Below are 7,557 nucleotides of genomic sequence, written 5' to 3'. Positions count from 1 at the left end.
ATTTTTTTCAATCATCAGAAGTTTCCCTATAATACAATAGCTTTTTTATTAAATTATAATTTTTGTAAAATTATAATCATTACAACTTTATTTGTAATTACATATAATACTGTTTTAAGTTTTTAAATATTTTACATTGTTTTGTTAAGGAAAATGTTTTAACTAAATACATGTAATAGGAAATAATTAAAGGCTTTCATGCAATTTTATTTAATACTTTCAAATACATAATTATAAAGTTTTAATAAATGTTAATAATATTGAATTATTTTATATATTATTTATTTATTGATATTAATATTTGAACTTATTACTAATATATTTAGTTATTTGTATAATAGTATATATATTTTTGGATTTAGTTTTTTATACATATTAATTCATATTTCATGTTGTTTTCTACTAAAGTTTAAAAAAGTGTTTTAAATTATTTTCAAATACCAGCAGCCACTATTAGTTTTTTAGTTTTAGGTTTTTTTTAATTACTTACATATAGAATCCTTGTTGTCTTATGGTTTTTCCGAATTTATTGGTTTTCAGCTAATTGTCCTGAGCGTTTACCCCCAGCTACCAGCTAATTTACGCCATTCCTTATTGCCGGCCCCGCTTGCCCACATTCCCTTCAAATTATTCAATTGGGTTCACGTTTACCCCAAGAACTGGCGCCTGCAGCAGAAGGTACAAAATCTATATATTAATAATTTTAACAATTACTTGCAGTTACTAAACTAACGAATCTCACCTCTATTCATGTAGGGTCCAGCATTACGTCTCTTACCCCAGGCAACATTCATTTTTCTTCCAACCTCTCTTTTCATTCAGAATATTCTCATTTTCGACATCATTGTTTTCATAGTTAGCGCGGGGCGGGATTTGCAAAAAATGCCAATACTGGCACCACTTCTCCATTTTCCATCATGGCGCTATCAAAATTGGCTTCCCTCTTACCCCATGGATGCATTAAATCACCCCATGTTTGTGCCTCTCTCTTATCCCATGAATGCACCATATCATCATCATTATCCATCATAAATCATTTTCATTGTCGCTAACTGTGGGAATTTCGGGAGTAACAGCATTAGCACAGACCGTTCCTAGATTTGTGCCTTAGTAGAGTCATAGCCAGTAAAATTTGTAGGGTGAACAAATAGGCCCAAGGCTGATTGAGGGAAATTGTCATATGCATTGTGTTTTAGTTGATTGATTTAAAGGGAAAACTGTAACGATAATGAAATAAATATTTATTTTAATTTTATTAATGGAAAAGAACTAAGTCCACTTTTTTGTGACAAATTGTTTATTATTACTTAAGAATAGAACCTGAATAATACATATAATATATATTAGACCTGTTTCACTGGAACTTTGGGATTGGTTTTGATTTGTTCGGTAAAGACTCAGTTTATGTAGAAAATTTTGATCTGATTCAGACAAATTTTTCATTCTCTTTAAGCTTTTTAAGCCTAAAGTAGGTATATAGAGTTGTAGTCTGTCAGACTGAAGGATCGTTTGATCGAGTTCCACTAGAGACATTGGTAAAGGTGTATTTCGATTTTGAGTGTCTCATACGTCCCACATACATTACATATTAGTCTATAGTCTAATTTATAGTCTAGTCTATAGACGGACACTCTAGTGTAGTCTATAGTCTAGTCTATAGTGTAGTTTATAGTGTAGTCTATAGTGTAGTCTATAGTCTAGTCTATAGTCTAGTCTATAGTCTAGTCTATAGTTATAGTCTCTAGTCTAGTCTATAGTCTAGTCTATAGTCTAGTCTAGTTATTAGTCTAGTCTATAGTCTAGTCTATAGTCTAGTATAGTCTAGTCTATAGTTCTAGTCTATAGTCTAGTCTATAGTCTAGTCTATAGTCTAGTCTATAGTCTAGTCTATAGTCTAGTCTATAGTCTAGTCTATAGTCTAGTCTATAGTCTAGTCTATAGTCTAGTCTATAGTCTAGTCTATAGTCTAGTCTATAGTCTAGTCTATAGTCTAGTCTATAGTCTAGTCTATAGTCTAGTCTATAGTCTAGTCTATAGTCTAGTCTATAGTCTAGTCTATAGTCTAGTCTATAGTCTAGTCTATAGTCTAGTCTATAGTCTAGTCTATAGTCTAGTCTATTAGTCTAGTCTATAGTCTATAGTCTAGTCTATAGTCTAGTCTATAGTCTAGTCTATAGTCTAGTCTATAGTCTAGTCTATAGTCTAGTCTATAGTCTAGTCTATAGTCTAGTCTATAGTCTAGTCTATAGTCTAGTCTATAGTCTAGTCTATAGTCTAGTCTATAGTCTAGTCTATAGTCTAGTCTATAGTCTAGTCTATAGTCTAGTCTATAGTCTAGTCTATAGTCTAGTCTATAGTCTAGTCTATAGTCTAGTCTATAGTCTAGTCTATAGTCTAGTCTATAGTCTAGTCTATAGTCTAGTCTATAGTCTAGTCTATAGTCTAGTCTATAGTCTAGTCTATAGTCTAGTCTATAGTCTAGTCTATAGTCTAGTCTATAGTCTAGTCTATAGTCTAGTCTATAGTCTAGTCTATAGTCTAGTCTATAGTCTAGTCTATAGTCTAGTCTATAGTCTAGTCTATAGTCTAGTCTATAGTCTAGTCTATAGTCTAGTCTATAGTCTAGTCTATAGTCTAGTCTATAGTCTAGTCTATAGTCTAGTCTATAGTCTAGTCTATAGTCTAGTCTATCTTCTAGTCTATAGTCTAGTCTATCTTCTAGTCTATAGTCTAGTCTATAGTCTAGTCTATAGTCTAGTCTATAGTCTAGTCTATAGTCTAGTCTATAGTCTAGTCTATAGTCTAGTCTATAGTCTAGTCTATAGTCTAGTCTATAGTCTAGTCTATAGTCTAGTCTATAGTCTAGTCTATAGTCTATCTAGTCTATAGTCTAGTTTATAGTCTAGTTTATAGTCTAGTTTATAGTCTAGTCTATAGTCTAGTCTATAGTCTAGTCTATAGTCTAGTCTATAGTCTAGTCTATAGTCTAGTCTATAGTCTAGTCTATAGTCTAGTCTATAGTCTAGTCTATAGTCTAGTCTATAGTCTAGTCTATAGTCTAGTCTATAGTCTAGTCTATAGTCTAGTCTATAGTCTAGTCTATAGTCTAGTCTATAGTCTAGTCTATAGTCGAGTCTATAGTCTAGTCTATAGTCTAGTCTATAGTCGAGTCTATAGTCTAGTCTATAGTCTAGTCTATAGTCTAGTCTATAGTCTAGTTTATAGTCTAGTCTATAGTCTAGTCTATAGTCTAGTTTATAGTCTAGTCTATAGTCTAGTCTATAGTCTAGTCTATAGTCTAGTCTATAGTCTAGTCTATAGTCTAGTCTTAGTCTAGTCTATAGTCTAGTCTATAGGTATAGTCTATAGTCTAGTCTATGTAGTCAATTCTAGTCTATAGTCTAGTCTATAGTCTAGTCTCTTGTTTAGTCTATAGTCTAGTTAGTTGGTATAAATGTATATTTAAGTTAAATCTCTGGTTATTTGTTCATACAAATTAAATGAATTTAAAATCATCGCTTAAGATTTATTTCTAATACTTTATGGACAAAACCACAACAATATTGTGTCAATAACAACCACATAACGTGATATATTCTCAAAACACTTACAATCAACTCCTTACATTTCACCTTAAACTCATGCTGCGAACATAATTAACCGTCAAAACACTTATAGCAACCATAATAATAGTTTGCGGACAAAAATGACACCTACGCCCAATGGGTGATGGTGTTGGCATTTAGCTGAATACTTGAGATGTAAATCTATACTTGAAAAGTTTAAATAACAATCAAAAGCAGGAAGTAATATGTAGAATTTTTACAAAGGGGTGTGGGATCCCATAGTAGAATTTCCCTTGTTATTACTTTTACCCACATACTAAAGTGTATGTACGTAGTATTACTTATTACGCACACTGAATTCCTGCGGATGTTCTGCGTTTTGTGTGCACATTAATTACCCCAAGTCAATGAGACATTTGACCGCAACTTTTTTTTTTTTGGTTTTTGAGAAATTATGACTTTTAACACACACTTTGTCCTAATTAAAGCCTAAAATTATGCTACAAATGTGACATTAAGTGCAATAACACTTTCTCATTACTTTCATTAGAGAATTTTTGTGAATGAACGGAAGCACCACATGAGTGTGTATGTGTTTTAGGAAACCAATTAAAAGTTGTTGTTTTTCAGTCTCAAGGGATAAATTTAAAATATTTCCAACGTTATGACAGTGCTTAGTTAACTTTAACCCCAACAAAAACAACAACAATAAAATGAACAACTTTTCACCTACAAAACAAACAACAAGTGTGTTGGTGTGCAATGAGTAACTGACGGAAAAATAATAAAGTAATTTACACATTTATACCTACAATCCTCTTTAATTGATTAAATGTCTACTGAAGAAGGAGTAGAGAATTACGTAAAAACTTAAATACACAAAACATTTACTCGAACACGCATTAGAACTGACATCTTTCGAAGGAAATTATATTATAAGGACAAAAGTTTTGAGGCCTTATTAGAGGCTAAATCATAACTTCGGAAAAATTTTAGACTTTTTGTTTCTAGTTTCTCTTTCTTAAGTTTTCTAGAAATTTCTTTGGAAAAAAGTGCCAAAATCCAATAGGAAATTAGTTTGAAGAAAGTCAGGAAAAGGTCTGCAAAATATGCCCCTTAGAAGGCCTTTTTACATTTAATTTTTCCTTAAATATTTTCTATATGAGGAACATATCGATACACGGTGGGTTGGAATAAATGTTATATTTAGCCTAGTCTGTAGTCTAATCTATGTCTAGTCTATAGTCTAGTCTATAGTCTAGTCTATAGTCTAGTCTATAGTCTAGTCTATAGTCTAGTCTATAGTCTAGTCTATAGTCTAGTCTATAGTCTAGTCTATAGTCTAGTCTATAGTCTAGTCTATAGTCTAGTCTATAGTCTAGTCTATAGTCTAGTCTATAGTCTAGTCTAGTCTAGATCTAGTCTATAGTCTAGTCTATAGTCTAGTCTATAGTCTAGTCTATAGTCTAGTCTATAGTCTAGTCTATAGTCTAGTCTATAGTCTAGTCTATAGTCTAGTCTATAGTCTAGTCTATAGTCTAGTCTATAGTCTAGTCTATAGTCTAGTCTATAGTCTAGTCTATATTCTAGTCTATATTCTAGTCTATAGTCTAGTCTATAGTCTAGTCTATAGTCTAGTCTATAGTCTAGTCTATAGTCTAGTCTATAGTCTAGTCTATAGTCTAGTCTATAGTCTAGTCTATAGTCTAGTCTATAGTCTAGTCTATAGTCTAGTCTATAGTCTATCTATATCTAGTCTATAGTCTAGTCTATAGTCTAGTCTATAGTCTAGTCTATAGTCTAGTCTATAGTCTAGTCTATAGTCTAGTCTATAGTCTAGTCTATAGTCTAGTATAGTCTAGTCTATAGTCTAGTCTATAGTCTAGTCTAGTCTAGTCTATAGTCTAGTCTATAGTCTAGTCTATAGTCTAGTCTATAGTCTAGTCTATAGTCTAGTCTATAGTCTAGTCTATAGTCTAGTCTATAGTCTAGTCTATAGTCTAGTCTATAGTCTAGTCTATAGTCTAGTCTATAGTCTAGTCTATAGTCTAGTCTATAGTCTAGTCTATAGTCTAGTCTATAGTCTAGTCTATAGTCTAGTCTATAGTCTAGTCTATAGTCTAGTCTATAGTCTAGTCTATAGTCTAGTCTATAGTCTAGTCTATAGTCTAGTCTATAGTCTAGTCTATAGTCTAGTCTATAGTCTAGTCTATAGTCTAGTCTATAGTCTAGTCTATAGTCTAGTCTATAGTCTAGTCTATAGTCTAGTCTATAGTCTAGTCTATAGTCTAGTCTATAGTCTAGTCTATAGTCTAGTCTATAGTCTAGTCTCTAGTCTATAGTCTAGTCTATAGTCTAGTCTATAGTCTAGTCTATAGTCTAGTCTATAGTCTAGTCTATAGTCGAGTCTATAGTCTAGTCTATAGTCTAGTCTATAGTCTAGTCTATAGTCTAGTCTATAGTCTAGTCTATAGTCTAGTCTAGTCTAGTCTATAGTCTAGTCTATAGTCTAGTCTATAGTCTAGTCTATAGTCTAGTCTATAGTCTAGTCTATAGTCTAGTCTATAGTCTAGTCTATAGTCTAGTCTATAGTCTAGTCTATAGTCTAGTCTATAGTCTAGTCTATAGTCTAGTCTATAGTCTAGTCTATAGTCTAGTCTATAGTCTAGTCTATAGTCTAGTCTATAGTCTAGTCTATAGTCTAGTCTATAGTCTAGTCTATAGTCTAGTCGTAGTCTAATCTATAGTCTAGTCTATAGCCTGGTCTATAGTTTGGTCTATAGTCTGGTCTATAGTTTGGTCTATAGTCTAGTCTATAGTATAGTCTATAGTCTAGTCTATAGTCTAGTGTATAGTCTAGTCTATAGTCTAGTCTATAGAATATTTTATTAAAATTTTTTTATTAGAAAAAACTGTTATTTAAAAGTTTCTGTAGAAAAAATTTTACTAAAATTTTTATAGAGAAAATTTTCTATGGGACAAAAATTTGCTAAAAATTCTCTCTAGAGAAAGACATTTTTTTGTTGAAAATTGTCTATAGAAGGAAATTTTTATATCAAATCGAAAGTTTTCTGTAGAATGAACTTTTTTTAATTCTATCTATTTTTTTTCATATCTCATCCCATTGTACCACAATTAGACTGACAATGGTAAGTGGGAAAAACACCACAAATTGTTGGTTATACATGTACAAGTTTGTTTGTCAAATGTGTGTGTGTAGGACTAACTGATTTTCCTGTACTTTGTTTTTGTTGTTGTTGATGTTTTTTTCGTAGTAATATTTCTTAATTGGTTATGAATGATAACAGAGGGAGAGAGGAAGAGTGAGACCTTGTAAAATATTTATGATGTTATGTGTCAGATTTTGTGAATTTCCTACTGTGGTTAAATGGATATAGACTTGTATTGGACGCCCCCTCACCCTTCTAAAAATTCAAGTTAAAAGGCATAATAATCATTAGAATTTATGGCGGTCTACTAATGTTTAATCAAAGTATTTAACTTGACTTTGAAGTAGACATAGAAAAGACAGACACACACAGACATTCAGTTGTTATTACAGTGAGGTACAAAAATATGGCAATACTTTTCCTTAGATTAGAAAAACTTGACTTCCACCGAAATTTATGAAGTCTTTTAAATATTTATGTTTTATGTTTTATGAAAGAGTTTTATTTTGTACATTGATATGTATTCAGCTCACATGCATAATAATTTTGTTATGGTAAGTGTATTATGAGAAAAATCTTTCTATTTTTATCTGCACATCTGTTGCTGCGTATAAATTTAATCTCACGTTCTTAATAATTCGCAAACATTTTAACACCCATTTCACTCCTCTTATATATGCCAATGTATATGAAAAAAGTGTGAAATGTTTTCTTTTAAATTAACATTTTAACGCTTTGATACTTGTGTGTTTGTTAGTTGAACGTTTCTTAAATACAAAGAAAATATTTATAAATATTTTATTTCTATGCCGTTATTAACC

At 31.3% G+C, this 7,557-nt stretch overlaps 1 long non-coding RNA gene across 2 annotated transcripts in view; it reads right to left on the bottom strand.

Annotated features, from left to right (window-relative positions):
* Positions 1-480: 480 nt before the first annotated feature.
* The window catches only part of LOC119611266, a 29,107-nt gene continuing 22,030 nt past the window's right edge, over positions 481-7,557 (bottom strand). The window contains exons 2-3 of one of the 2 annotated variants that reach the window (XR_005232056.1): positions 743-1,217; positions 481-687 (exon numbers count right to left, since the gene is read on the bottom strand). This is a non-coding gene — a long non-coding RNA (uncharacterized LOC119611266). The remainder of the gene's footprint in view (positions 688-742; positions 1,218-7,557) is intronic. The other variant, XR_005232057.1, reaches the window with a different exon arrangement.

This window comes from Lucilia sericata, unplaced genomic scaffold (genome assembly GCF_015586225.1).
Source record: "Lucilia sericata isolate MDLA Ls3-8-SP2 unplaced genomic scaffold, ASM1558622v1 Contig001400F_arrow, whole genome shotgun sequence".
Classification (NCBI taxonomy): domain Eukaryota; kingdom Metazoa; phylum Arthropoda; class Insecta; order Diptera; family Calliphoridae; genus Lucilia; species Lucilia sericata.
This window is presented reverse-complemented; position numbering and strand designations above follow the sequence as displayed.